The 15,876-nt window shown below is 37.6% G+C and overlaps 1 long non-coding RNA gene across 6 annotated transcripts in view; it reads left to right on the forward strand.

The window, feature by feature from the left end:
- Nucleotides 1–15,876, forward strand: part of LOC144204988 (uncharacterized) — a 231,982-nt gene that overhangs the window by 33,042 nt on the left and 183,064 nt on the right. The gene's annotated exons all lie outside the window — the stretch shown is intronic.

Below are 15,876 nucleotides of genomic sequence, written 5' to 3' on the forward strand. Positions count from 1 at the left end.
CAAGGACTTGATTCAGGTTATAATGGGATGTTAGACTGCAGATTAACTCAGCATAATGAATCTGTTTGCTGCCATTGCACTATGAATGTCAACTTAGCGCTTGATCGGATCGCTGAACTTAATTCAGCAATCTGTGACTTGGCTACTTCGTAGAAGGGTTCGGGTGAGTTCTACTACCTGTTAGCCAGGATATTCACATGATTCGACTTTTGTTGCCAAGAGATCATCACTGTCACGTCCTTCCCGTTTCCATCCATCAGGAGGAAAGAGATCTTGTGCATAATCCTGAAGCCCATTGTGGCCTACTTAGTAGGAAGAGAACATGTCTTTCCAACTGGTCGTGCCTTTGTATGTGGGTCAGCTTCATTCAAATTCTCTTTCATTCCAGCTCCTCTTCCGACACTGTGGCCGATCATTAGCTGTAATATAGGTCACCCCAGGCTTTGTGAGGCTCTAGCCCCATTTGCATTCTTGATTCAAATGTAGCACTAGTGATGATGGTAGGTAGCGAGGAAGTGGGAGGCTTGGGGAAAGGTGGCGTCAGAAGTTAAGGCAAAGCTTTTATCACTTTTGATTAAAGGACGGGGTCAATCTGAATACATGCTTAAAAGGATCAGGGTGTTTTCCCAGTGGTGGAAAGATGAAACTTCTATAGATGCAAGGTTGACTTGTACAGTAGGTACACCATTTCTTCTTGGCTTTATCAAGATTAAAAGATGGGGGATTGCATCTCATGCTTGAACAAATGCTTTCATTCGTTAGTCGTGCTAATGAATACTAATGGCCATACTTAGATATGCTTCCACTTGAAATATGATGTGAACAATATCATAGAAAATAACTTTTACCCAGAGAACAAAACAAGATGTTTCATGCAGGTAGTCCCAGTCTCGTATCATGCTATGACAACACATGACAGTAAAACTTTTACCATTTTCCTTCAATCGCCAAGCATTGTATGGACTAAATTTGTTAGAATACAAACCTGCCCTTTCGTTTGAGAGTCTTAACATTGTCAAATTAAATAGTTTTAATCAACGAAACAAAATCTCCATCAATTTAATATGAAATACTGAAGGGAAGGCTGAAATGGAAATGCATAAATAAATGGATGGAAAATTACATACTTGCATAGGTTCAAGTTCAACAAAAATGCTGACATTTTGATTAAGAATAACTAAAACAATGATTAAGCGTCATAAAAATAATCTACATTAATTAGGTTTGCATGTTATCCATACTAATCACATGAGGAAGTTGTAGAAATATGATTGAAGCACTGATTTGCACAAGCATTGAATGTTTGAACATATGAATACATTTACTGTTCGACTTTCCCAGGTTACTTACTGTAGTCAGATCATGTTGATCCAAACAGGTTCAAAAGTTGGTATTTCATACATAAAAGTAACTGTCAAATCTTTAAAGATAAAAAAAAAGGTAAGCGAGAAAAGAACTTTAACTTTTGACTTTTTAATTCCTAACAAGAAATGTGCTAAATCTACTGCTTCACCAACTTACATTTCCAACCAAAGGCACTTTTGAGGTCCCAACTCTAATCAATTTGTTCATGGCTGACAGATGTGCAGATGACATGGGCCAATCGTCCAAATCTAAATCGCTACATCTCCCTGACATTACCATGGCATTTTTGTTGTGGCGGAGGTGGGAGTGATGATCAGTTCACGGGGACAATAATTCTTTCTACTGCAATGAGCGAAGGGCTTATGTGCATGAAGCAAGTGACATATTCAGATTTAGCATTGATTATGGCCTTTTTTTTTAAATGTGTAAGAAGTATAATGATCGTGAGAAGAGAGCCGGATGGACTCCATTTGCATTTTTATCAGGGAGAAGTGGACTCTTTTTTTTTTTAAAGTCTATATGTCCATTTAAAAGAAAATGTTTGCTATCAGGACTAATACTTTTTGACATTTTAGATACGGATCTAGAAGGATAGCTTCCGACTCAAAGACGGGGGAGTTGTCAAATAATAAAGAAATCCTACATTTTCCTTCAAACGTATTTGTAATAGTCGGGATTTACATATTATCGGGTAAAATGTGAGCCCTCATCCTACTTATTTCATGCAGTTATCTCTAGCGAGATATAGCGACTGTGTACATTTGGGATTTACATACACAGTGCCTGCACTGTATTAGAAAAGACCGTAACACTGTATATTAATCGTATCTTATTCTGATTTGCTCTAACATTTCCTGGAGTATTATCTGAGGTCACTCTTTCATATGCAAATATGTTTGGCAGTGTAAACACAACACTGACCGCTCCATACATCTGCCCAGTGTTAGTTTGACAGATTATCTACTCCATTGGCTGTTTGAGTCACGTTGAGACAGCTAAGTCAACACAAACCAATTATCCTGGCATTATGGACTGAATTCTTATCACAACCAAGCAAGGACAAAGGCCTCAATCTGTACATTGTATAGATTTTATGTATAGCAGCAGTCCCAAGCGATCTGCTATCATCGATAAATAACAGTTTTCTATTTTTCAAGAAAGCACAAACATATATATTTTTGTACTGAAACACCAACCAAGGATCTGCAGTAGGATTCTTATCGACATCAGTACATGCTACGACAACTGTATTTATTACCTTTCTATTTATCATTTAAGTAAAATTATCTTTTCACCAGTGTCAATCAAAATTGAAAGGACATTTGTAACCCATGATATTGTACTGAGATAGCAATTGTTCCCAATAACGAGTGCCACACGAACAAAGTAACCACCCATGCATATTCATATGTTAGGGGACTTTGGTCAGTCATTCGCATAATAGAAACATCATTCTGTCAATCATTCTCTGCTATTCATATGGTTGTAACTCCCTTTAAAACTTAGAAAAGGGATGAAAAGCTGCTTTATCCAGTTATGTCCTTTTTTTCTCCTTGTCATCTTCTTCTTTTCTTCTGTTCTGCTCTTTGTTTCCACTCTTCCTCACTCAAATGTGTCCTTGGTCATCTCCTATTATTCCTTCATCACGAAGCATTGTGTGTGTTTGGCAACCAACTATTTCAATGTGTCTTCCTCTCTGCCAATCGCACTTTGTCCTGTGAAAACCAGATACAACAAGTATTTTTCACTGGCCAGAAAATATCACACTACGAATTATAAATATGATCAACTGTTAGGTCTTTGTCATTTCTCTAGACTATGCAAGGATGTAAAACTTTCCCTAAGACAATAATAATGTCTCACTTACACAAATATACAGCTAGAAATATTAAATGAAGAAGTACTGAGACTTTCCCTTATTGTATTATTATTATTGTATGAATTACCTCAAGAGTTTGTACTCTGCATAAGTAATTGTCTTGTAGAAAGAAATTTAACATATTACACAAAACCCAATTTTTGTAACCAAACACAAACATCCGAGGGCAAATGTATTTTGGGAGCACTATGCAAGTTGTTTCTTTATACAACATGACAGCAGTAGTTTATGATACCTTGATAACTTTTGGAAGTGTGCAATATTGTATAATATTGTCTTTTTAGAGGCATACTCGCAACATGAAGTCCATAGATTGCTTTCCTTTTTGGTAGAGTCAATGTTTACATTGTAATATTTGCATGCAACTCAGAATTTAACAACAGAACTAAGCAATTGCAAACATCTGTGGGGGTTATGTCAGATGTAACATTTAGAAATCAGCTTGTAATGCTAAGAAAACGTTATTATTTAAATTCATATCTACCTTCATCTTGTTCCTCTTCATGCAACTCACTCTTCTTTCAAAAAAATCCAGTGAAATGCAAAGGAGGCTGACATCCAAGCCCAATTTTGTTTTATCCCTTCCTTAATTTTTTTCATAAGCACACCTTGTCACTCTAGTGGCACATTCTCAATCATTATTAGAATGCCAGCAGCTCGAGGCTTGCAGACTTGAACCTCTGGTATGTTTTGTGTGTGATAAAAGCCGGATGAACTATCAATCTTGATTGTCTGGCCTGCACACTGTAATTGCATTCAATAGTCCACTGATTCTCTTGTCTGCTAATGTTGGGGAAAAGTGAGGACTGAATCGCACACTCGCATAGTTCAGGCCCCTAAATGCAGGAGAAAAAATTGCTCACACTAAATAATTGTTGGGGTAATATGAACGGCAAAATGAATGACACGCAGCTTTCCTCGCAGACTTGTGTTTGATAAATCATTGACAGTATTTTACATCAATAGACTTTGTATGGGTGTTTGTGCTATAGGTAAATTTTACTTTACACGAAAAGCAATGTCACTGTGAATGATACAATTCTGGTTGGCGCAAACCTATATTTGACTAAAAATGGTGTCAATGATCCTAGCTTTAAAATGTAAGCATTTGTTAATTTGCTGCCACCCGTTTCTCTTCAAATGGATTCGTTGTCTAGGGCTCTCAGTGACAGTCAATAAGGTAAATGCAGCCTTTTAGGATGTACTTTTAAATGGGTCAATTCTAACAGGTGCTTTTGTGCCAACTCCCAATAGAGCTGATGCAACTCCCTTCTGTGGCATAGCACTGTTTTGTGATTGAGTTGTTTTTATTATTATTATTTTTAAAGATTAGCTAATTTTAACCGCGAGGTCATAGTCACGCCACCTTGCGTCCGATTTTCATAATGTTTAAAGTCGTGTCTTTGTTGAGCTGTTTGAATGTACATACATTTGCATTTTGCACACATTCATACACTTTCACACATGCACTTAGAGCCAGTGGGGCATGCAGGTTCCGCACTACATAAAGTAATACATTGCTGCATATCAAAGGAAATTACCCTTCACCTCAGTGCATGGATCTTAGCGAGTTCCTTAACCAGAGGAATGGGCTTTGAACCACGCAGATTCCCCTAGGGCCCTTATCCTGGCCCCTCCCCAGAACGCCGTGCTGGATAAGGGCCGTAATTCCCACTTTTAGGTTTCCATTAATCTGATCCTGACACAGGGGAGATGGGCTGCTTTGCATATCGCCTTCCCAAGATGGAGGGCTATTTACATGATCGCCTCCAGATTGAATATGATCAGTGGCTCACCTCCTCCACTATGCTCTGCAGTTGAGACAGAAAAATGCAGATTTTCACTGGATACTTGCTGCATTATCCCGAGTGAAATATTATTCACTCAGGTATAGTCAGTCAAGCGTTTCAATACATCTCAAGTTAGACTTGATGGATATGTGTTGCGGATATTAGAACTCGCCACTTGATTCCCCTGACGAAGGCCAAATTTCTTTTATGAATGTGACAGCGGAGATGGATAGATCAACCCATTTATCATCGCTCAGTGATAGCGCTAATGTGCTTCGACTATCACCCTCCCGCTCAACAAATGTGAGGAACACCAATGAACAGCGCTCCATTTGAAGCTGTGAAGGCAGAGCCCATGTAAATGTATCTGTAATGAACGCCGTGTACAGGAGGTGCATTATTCTGTTTCTGCTACATTTATTTCTGAGTATCAAATGAATATGATAAATGTGTAGCGAGGGGGCGGTGGTGTTGAAGCAAAGGAAGCCTAGGATATAAGATGAGTGATATTGTTATTATGTTGCTGCTGGTGAGCTGCACAGGTTGAGACAGTGCGAGACAATAGGATAACGGCATAAACACGCACAAACTCAAAGCCACCCACTTTACCTTGATATATTTCCCCAACACAAGCATTTTGCTGCCTCTCGCATGAAAACATGTTGTTCTCTGGTTTGACTGTATTTATTTGTAGCATGCCAATCTAACAGACATGACCACACTACTGCTATTATTACGATTTCAGTTTGTCTTTTTGTGTCGTTGTCTATGTCGTGTGAGTTCTTCTCAGCAAGTTTATGTATGCATTTTGGTTTGAATTGTTGTATATCCCCCATCCTTTGTTTCTTGGCTATGTTTTTTAATAGTAAAGTTATTTTAATTTGCCATGCCCTTTGCCTTGGGTCTCTGGTTTCATACCATTTAAATTGTTCCCCATTTGCCCTCTAGCCTGCCAAGTAACCATGTTATTGTCGGGATGTAAGCTTATAGGCTTGTAGAATAAAAAACGGCAGTCATGTAAAAAAAAAATGGACCACTGTATAAACACTTACTGTTTAGTGTTGATGAGAGTTAAAGTGCCAATGAAATGGGTGGTATTCAGACTGATTGATTATGCAACCTCTGGTCTCTCATTTCAAAGGTGTTTCTATGTAACATCATATGCAGGAAACTAGTGGGTAGCTGCGATCACACCAAAGCTGCGGCTGTTATTTGATTGGTTTGAGGGTGATATACCTTGTTTTTCCCCCCTTATGATAACACCTCTAGAATTTCTTGCGAAGAATGTGAGCTGTGGCTCAACTTGATAATTATCTGGAATAAGCATGCAGTGCTAATTGTCACTGCCCCACATGTAAATAATGTGATCCAATTCTCAGTCACTTTGACTCAGTGTGTCTGGGTGCCGGAAGAACATTTCCTAAGTGTATTTCATGCTTTTAATTGACACTATTGCATGTTAATTTGAAGCATGTCATGGATGTGTCACACCAGTAAGCTGCCAGTGTCCGACCTCATGTAATGTTGAATTACTTTCCTGCTCCTCTTGGCCGTGACAATAGATAAGCTTCTCCTAGGCAACACCAAGGGGCTCTTTCTTCTACTGTGCTTTTCTCCTCTCCATTGTTATTCTCACTTGGGGAATATCTAATTTTATACGATATTTATATTACGTTATACACATTCATCCATTTCTTTTTAAAACCCTTATAAACATTTCAGTGTGACTCAAGCAACTGTATTTTAGGACTTTTTACTTGGAACATTATCTTAATCATTGGATAGGCATGTAGGCTACATCTATACACATGATATGAACAATTAGAACTGTAAAAAATGTAGTGTGTTGTCGTGGAACCTTGTTTGAAGCTATTATCTATATCTAAAAAGGCAAGATTATTGAAAAGCTGAAGAAAAGACTAACAAGATGCTAATATTACACCTCATCAAAAGATGCCAACTGCTTATCTTTCGACGTTGGACGAAAGGCAGAAAACACAGTGGTAGCAAGTCAGTGCAAACACAGAAACAGACGTTCACACAACCACACCTTCACTGAGCGAGAACCAAAACCACGCTGCCCGCAGAAAAGTCGGGCTAAAGAATCACTGCTCCATCGGGTGGCAAAATAGCAACTTGTTGCTGGAAAACACTATCAAATGTGAACGCTATCGTTCAAAGTAATGAACCGGCTGGGTCTTGCAGCTTTCCAGTCCGGAACCGCACTTGGGTAAATGCATGTTTAGATTTACTAGTGAATAACATACTGATTTAGAAAGCAGCTATGCAAAGTAAATAAACAAGCAAAGGTCAATGCCACATCAGGTCTTTATTATTGAAGCCAAAGGTACTTCTTTTTAGAGCATTCAAGTCATAGTAAAAGCAAGTCAAGGACAGAAGGAAGCATCACCCTGCGGGTGTCTTGTTGACTCTTCTATCCACCAACAACTACATTTGAAATAAATGACCTCCTTTTCGAAATAGACTGTACAGGTTAAACTCTTTATCATCAAGCTTCATAAAGAATAGTGGCTACCTCAAACAGCACCAGCTTTGTTATAGCAGGTTATTTAGATGTTTGTTTATCTTACAGGCATTCACTGGAGTTTGGAAAGTATGAATAGTAAAGACCAACAAACACATGGACACTTGACACGAATGCGTGCACACACACGGACAAAATGTATTTGCCCCACACACACATGATTCACGTTTAGCCCTGAGGCATTGCATCTGAGTTCCATTTACGTGATTAAACTATTTGCATATTTTATTTCATGTTTTTTTTTCCTCATTAATTTGTTTAATTCAAAGAAGACGCTCGAAATTAGAAATGTCAAACCTGAGGCTCAATAATGAAGGGGTGTTCAAAATGTGTGTGTACTCTTCTAAGGATAATACATATATAGTTAGAATTTTAGCATCATGTGCTGTTTCAAAAGGGAAATGCAGTGATAAACTTTAGATACTCTACTGAGAATTTTGAGCCCAGCTGTGTGTGGTTGAATTGGGGCTAGAGCGCATCGTTGGTGGGGTAGATCACCTCCTGAGCCAACTTGACTTATCAGTAATATGGACAAAAAAAAAAAAAAAAAAACAGGCTAATTCATTTAGAACTGTATTAGAAGTAATGGGATATTATAATATGAATTGCGACATTCTGGAACCAATTTAATCCAATTACTGGAACCCCTCATGAATATAATGCTTCCAAAATCACTGTGTGAGTCTAAAGGGAGATGTGTCCGACTAACAAGACTGAAAGAAGAGATGAAAAAGAATCTGCTCCCTTTTAACTGTGAACAGCATCAATGATTTAAATGGTTGAGAGGGACTGTTAATTTGAGTAATAAAGCTAATTATGATTCCCCCTCACCCACACCCCAATTTACATTTTGAACATTTACAACCTGAGTCGATTTTAGTTTGAATTCCCATGTGCTTGACAAAAAGAAATGTCTGTTAAAGCTGATTGATGCATTCTCTCTTAATGGCCTCAAACCAATTAAAAAAGAAGTCCTAAAAGAGACAAAGGAATACAGTTCATAGCTTGTTAAAGTGGAGTGAATTTTTCTAGATAGACATGCTAAATCACAGCAATCTTGGAAGCTCAGAAATCATTTGATGAGCGATAAATCCAACATTCTGCTTATAAAAGAATGTGTAGGAGACTGATATCAATTTATTATGGCGAATAGTCTGCCAAGCAAATGACTTGTCTTGCGTCAGCAACAGTAACTTAGTAAAGAATGAAGCATAAGCTTACCCTCAATTGTCACAATTTAGAGCTACACAAATGCACATACTGGTCTGCATTGACCAATGAAATGGTTTATGATTGAGAAGTAGATCATTCAAAATGTGAGATTTTTATATTAGGTTCCAATTCATTATTAAATGTACGTTCATGAGTAATTTTTATTATGTTTCGGTTAACTTCCCTCTGTAGATTTTCAAGAAAATGCAAAAACACAGAAGTTAAAAAAAGTACTTTGCATCCAGGATTCAATTGGAATGATATTAGCTCTTAGTTATACATTTTAACACAATAAGAAGACATCGTGGCCCAAGTTTATTTTGCTCTGGCAACCTTGTCCAATATTTTTCTTTAAATAACAAATCTCTTCTGACCTCGTATCTCTTAACTCTTTGGCTGCCATTGACGGTTGCAATAGCCCAGCTAAAATGGATTGGATGACTATAAACGTCAAAATAGGTACAACTGTGTATGCAAGAATTGGTAAACACTTACAAATTCTGATAAAAATAACTTCAAATATGAATTTGTGATGTATTCATGTCCAATTATGGCATTCATTTAATGGCTGAAACTGGTACTATTAGTTAGGTTTTACCACATGTTGGGATAAACACCCCTTTAATGTTTAATATTAGCCTGCATATCTCACTGAATATTTATGCAATGTTCAATTGAAAGATAAACAACCAAATCCAGCATTCAAATCCATTTGGCATCTCCCCCATGGTAATTTTATGCTGTGCTTATAATAAATGATATTTATCATTTCATTCTGATACCATAAAGCAGCAAAATGTCATGCACTGGGATTGACACATAAATCACTCTTCCATATTTTGACACATGATGGGTATAATGTGTAGATTATGAGCTTTCCATTTTAGCGTTCTCTATGAAGCTGCCTTCAGAACAAACACCTTAATAAAGTCACAATCAAAACAGGGAGCAGGCCAAATCCACTCCCCCACACATTCCAAAAACACAAACACACACACACACATGCACATACATCCATAGATGCTTACAATATTAATAAAAAGAGCTATATACACGCATGTTCATGCAGGCAAGCCATTGCCGCAGTAGCCGCATATAGAGTAATCAGTTGACACACACAGACCTCTAAACATTACACACAAAGCATACAGAAACAAGAGGCTTGCATTGAAGAGATTAATGCCCTTAAGCGCAGAGAAAGATTCACCTCTCTGCCTCCTGCTAAAGTGCAGCACTAAAAATGACTTTAATCACCAGAGTTAAAGTAAAGGAGTTGCAAAACTTGAAAGGAAAAAAAAAAAATCAACTATAGCAACTACCACTTTTCAGGATGCAAGATAGTTAAGCGATTTGATTGAACTATTTTTCTACTAATCATCTCATTATATATAAGACAAAGACATCAAAACCCCTTAAATGTGTTGCATGCAATCATTTTTTTTATAGTGGGGAATTTTCATATATCACATAATTTCCAAATCATTTAATAGTGATTTTTTTTTTAAATTCAGAGTAATGTATTATTAATTCAAGTCAATTTTCAAATTATGTAAAAACATCATTATACAACAAATTATTGATATACTACATGCAGTATACACAGGTGTAAACAAACAAAGACCTTGACAACAGCCTGACTTCCTATTCAGTGCAGTAATACATTTATGTATAAATTCATTAGCTGCGCCATTAATACTGTGTAAAATCAAAGTTTAAAATGTCATGCCTATATTTATCAAGAGCAAACCTGTTTTTTTGTTACTCTTACACTTTCAAGGAGTTTATTATACACACATAAAGTAAGACACCTGTACAATCAATCATAATATTGAAAAATAGAGTTGAAAAATCTTAAACAGGAGCAATGGGAGAGCTAAGAACAGCTTCTAATGCTGCGTGCATTTACTTGTAGGTGTCATTATGGAAAAGCTAGACCGGAACCTTAAAAGAGACATATGGTGCAATGTTTTCTGCAAAAACAGCGTGTGTCTTCATAAAACGATCTCTGACATGCTTACTGCAAAAACAAACTAAGAATAATGGATTACAGCACTCTTAGCTGGCGCTTGTCACACTGTAGTTCAAATCCCCTGATTGTTGTTATTATTATTATTACTTTTCAAGCAAAACCCAAGTAAGGTTTTTGTTGTTATGACGACCGGAGAAGCACTGATGCATGTTACAAAGCAAGCAGTTACAACTGAGCAGCTCAATTTAGTATGCATGTGCATGTTAACAATATAAGGGAAGACTTATACACTGGTGAATTCACCAGATAAAGTAAGATTTAAGGAAAATATGCTGTATTGTATTTGAAAATGAAGTCAGACTTTAAGAATATTTCAAAAAAATGAACAGAAATAAAATCAGGCAATCGAATAATGTGTGAAATTGACCCAGACAATCAATGATCCACAGTAGGAAATTCATAAATGGTTCGTCCTAGGTCTGGAACTTGATGTGTGAAGTTTGCAAGTTCTCCAAGGGATTGTGTGGGTTTTTCCGGGTACTCCGGTTTCCTCCTACATCCCAAAAACCTGCATGTTGGGCTGCTTAAATGCTCAAAATTGCCCTCACAATCACAATGCCACCGGGTGGTAATTGAACCCCCACTATCCGCACCAAAATCAGACCAAAAGGACCGTTGCACCATTGGATGGCTTGGCTAATATTATATTTGTGTAATATGAATTGACATTTCCTGATGATTCAAAGTCAAGTTTGTTAAAAATAGATCGATTTGAACCACAATTGTGTCAGGCTGTCAGCATCAAAGTGAACTATGCAGATTCATCTTTGCCTTTTCGGCTGCTTTTGAAAAACAGTCGGCTGGCTATCACAAGTCTACATGCACTTGCTGGCTGTCTATGCAGAGTGAATTTACACTCACACATATACACACCGTTTTGAAAGCAGCTTGTGATTTTAGTTTTCAATTCATACATTTGCTAGTTTTTCTCCAAAATGTAAATGTTCTTAAGTTTTAAAAGGTATTAATGATGTTTCATTAAAAAAAAGACAACACTTTGGCTATTAAACTATATAATAAAACTCCAATGGAAAAGCAGGAATATTTCTAAAGAAAATATAATCTCTCTCAAAGGTATGAATACAGACTGGTGGACATTTATGTGTGTTCAGATGTTGTTCAGATCAGTGTCTTTTCCTGCAAGTGCCGAAAAAGCTGCTTGTTTGAGCTGCTGCTGTCTTGTATTTACTGTGTGTGTATGCGCAGTCGTGTCTATACAAACATGCATCCATTGTGTGTCCGTGCAGTGTGTATGAATTTGTGTGTAAATCTCCCGCTGCCTCTCCCCTGTCTTATTGCTTTCTTGAGCTTCTTGGGGAGAAATCCTCTTGATTCGCCCAGTCCCTGAGGCTAGAGCCCCATACACAGCAGATGTTCTACTGAAAAGGCCATGAATGTTTAATCATTTGTGTTATTGATGCCGCCTTTTTGTTTGCGAGAAAGTCTGAGTGACTGTTAAGGTCTTCTGTCTCTATTTTAGCATGTTATGCATCCATCTATGGTTGTGTGTTTATATACACCTATATATAGTATAATGTTTGCGTTTGTCATAAAGCTTCTCTTCCCTTTACATTTCTTTTCCTGGGATCTGCATGAATAATTAAGTCAATATGAATAACAGTGTATTAACTGAGCATCAGTACATTGTGTGTGATGTCAATCACATTGGCGTGTTAAAAAAATACAATCTTGTTCTCATTTTCTTTTTGCCGAATTGAAAGTTAAACCCTAATTTCCCCGATCAGCAATGGATGAGCGAACGTGGCTGCCTCTCTAAACTGTGATTTGTTGGACTTAAAGCTGCTGTTTTAGTATTTGAGCTGACAGACAGATTTGATCATAATTAGACAGCATGCCGTGGGCTTTGATTGGCACGGTAATTGGATTGTCATTGGGGCTGAAAAGCTATTATCTTTGGATCATGCCCCATGAAATTTGTTGGGAAAACTTCTGTGGCCATCATTAAGTCGACCATCTTGGGGTCCCTTCACAAATTAGCTTTTTTTGTGAATGTGAAGATGGGGGAGAAAAAAAAGATACCTGTGCACCACTGGGACCCTTACATCCTCTAAATCTCAGCAAAGACAATCTGGGCTCTATTGATTAATGATATTAGCATAGCAGGTAGCGCTAAGTCGAAAAGCGGCATGCTGGTTTATTGCCCATCGCTCTCGCCTACTCGCCAGCAAAGGGGGGTGGGGGGTCAGCGAGTAAAGGAATGAGATAATGAGTGATAGGTGAGCCTGGGAGGAAAGCGTGGGACAGAAGCAATAGTAGAAAAAAGGAAACGGCAGGGTGGCTTTTCATTTGCAATTGGAGGAATAAGTGGCAATACAAGCTAATGAAAATGAGAACTGAGATGTGAAATAGGCGGCATTCCTCAAAGCCAGATAATTAAGTCAATGTCTACACCTCTTAAAATTTCTAACACCAATACCGATATTTCAGTGGTTTGTGCTTTCCTCATTGCATATTGCGGCTAGGAATTCAATGCAAACAGATGTCATTTTTTATCCAGTCAACTTTCTATTTCTCCTTCATAGTATTGCATTCCAACAGTTGTGCGGCAGATAACAAAAGAGCAACGCACTTAATGTTCATGAATATAGGAAGCTTCAAAATTATTACAAATAGATCCCTTCTCCCAGCTTATGGATGATTCTTGGCTCGCTACTGGACACACTTAAAAAAATATATCTGTTTGACTTTCAACTTTCCCTCAAGTCGAGGTCCAAGACATTAATTTAGCCATAGTAGAAGTGGCTTGCTTTGTTTACTGAAGCTTCAATTAAAGGGGCATAATTTGTAGCTTTGCTCTATTAATTTTCCAAGCTTCTCCCAAACCATTTATCTCAAACTGTGGTTTCCTTTGTCCCTCCCGATATATCTGGATGTGGAAATTCCTATCGAAGCAACGATAATCATGGCAAGATGCAATTTAAAATTTGCAAAATTGAATGTCCGCCAAAAGACATTACAAGTTTGTGTTTCGGTGCAAGAAGGCATTGACTTGTCCGCATAGACATCATGTGCTTTCCCAAATAGTCCACGTGTAAATTGATATGTAGGAAAATGCTCCATTAACTTTTTCATTAATGGTTATAAAGCATTGTGAGTGTCGTCCGCAGGGCACGGTGCTTCTCTGAGCATGGCCACGCATACATGTCGCACACACAAAATTCCCAAACAACACAACCACTTGCAAATGAGGGAATGACACAGTCTACGTAAAACGCTGTCCTTTCATTAACCAACATGCATGAAAGCAATACTTCTTCTGGTCGGATTCCTGTTTTTTTTTCCGGTATCATTTAACTCTAACATATATTAATTCAGTTTTTTTTCCCTTTTCCTTCTTTTTAAAGCTTACAGGGCACTCATTTTACTTGCTGGTTGCCATTGACTGCATCAGAAGTCCACTATTGGGCATTAACATGTATGCATTTTTGTTTAATAATAATTAAATGGTGATGGAAATGCATGGATTTTTAAGAGATATGGTTCAGATTCTCTAGGTCAACATTTATAATACAATTGTAAGAAGCCCCAAAACTTTTATTACCTTGTGCCTCCATCACCGTTTCACTAAATGCAGCCTATGTGCATGTCTAATTACAAAATTTAGTTTTATACAATCATTTTATTGATTTATATGGATATATTTTAGTGGTGCACTTCACTGTTGTTGGCGGGTTTTGTCTGTTTGGCATCTAGCATTTATCCTTTAATGACTATTAATTGTATTAGGAAATTCTCACACTATTTTCAAAATATGCAATTTACTTGCATGTTCATGCTTTGCCGAATTCCAAATTAATGTTTGTTTTTATTTAAAAAAATGATACAAACATTGCTTCATATTACCCCGTGCTTTTCATATTTCTGTTAAATTACAACATAACCCTTTGACTCTGTTTTATCAAATTTAAGGCCACTTGGGGGCAGCAAACATTCTATGAAATAAGAATATCTCTACATACCCAAATGTGGCAGATACCTTTTTTCCATCTTACCCTAAACACTGTATAATATGAAATATATTTGAAAAATGTATATAGCTTTGCAAATGCAACACTTTTTTCAGTCCCTTTTTTTTTCAAATCCAAAAAGTTTTGGTTTTTGACCAGATGGTCCACCTCCAATCTTGTACATCTACATATATTGTTCTCCAATGGCTGGGGATTGTCACACGTAATTGGGTTTTTCCCCCAATTTTAAACTTTTCACTTTAGTCAGACGCAAACTGTGCTTCCGCTAAGACCAACTGTCCAACTTTCACCTTTGCTTCATCTCCCTGCTACAACTCCTTAAATATATATTGATTTCCTCAATCTTGTTGGACAGCAGAGCCCCTGATAGTGTGGTGGTTCCCTTAGCTGACTATGATAGGCTGCAGCAATACAGAAGATGAATGAATGAATGTTGGACACCACATTGCATTTATCATTTGTGTCATACAATAAAACATTTACATCCCCACTGCACCCCTCACCAAAACACTGAAATAGTTAATGTGCGTACAGTTCAGTCAACATGCCAAGCACTTATCTCTGAGTGTTTGAAGGCTACTGAAGGGAAAGAATAAAAGGCAGCTCTGTTGTAAACCTGACAGTTTCACCCGATATACACCACTAGAAAGTAAAACCATGGCAACATTTATAGGATCAAGCACAGGTGGCAGGATCTGAGTGTGAGTGTCGTAGTGCGTACGGTTCAAATACGGAAGTTGCTGATAATTCACCACAATAACAAAGTTGGCCAAAGGTCAGAAATAAACAATAGGCCAAATACTACAAGGGACTATAGATGTATATATATTAAGGGTGTCCCTGCCAATGGCTTAGAGTCAGCTAGGATTGGCTCTAGTACGCCCGCTACCCTAATGAGAATCAACCAGTTCAGAAGATGAGATGAGATGAGATGGAAAAAAAGGCAAATCTAGCAAGGTAGTAGCAGAGCAGTAATGCAAATGATGTCTTTTGGAAGGTTAAATTCAGAACATTCAATTAACAATGCCTCCTTTAGAAATGTATGTTAGGTTGCAATCACGATCATG

The sequence above is a fragment of the Stigmatopora nigra genome, chromosome 12 (genome assembly GCF_051989575.1).
Source record: "Stigmatopora nigra isolate UIUO_SnigA chromosome 12, RoL_Snig_1.1, whole genome shotgun sequence".
Lineage (NCBI taxonomy): Eukaryota > Metazoa > Chordata > Actinopteri > Syngnathiformes > Syngnathidae > Stigmatopora > Stigmatopora nigra.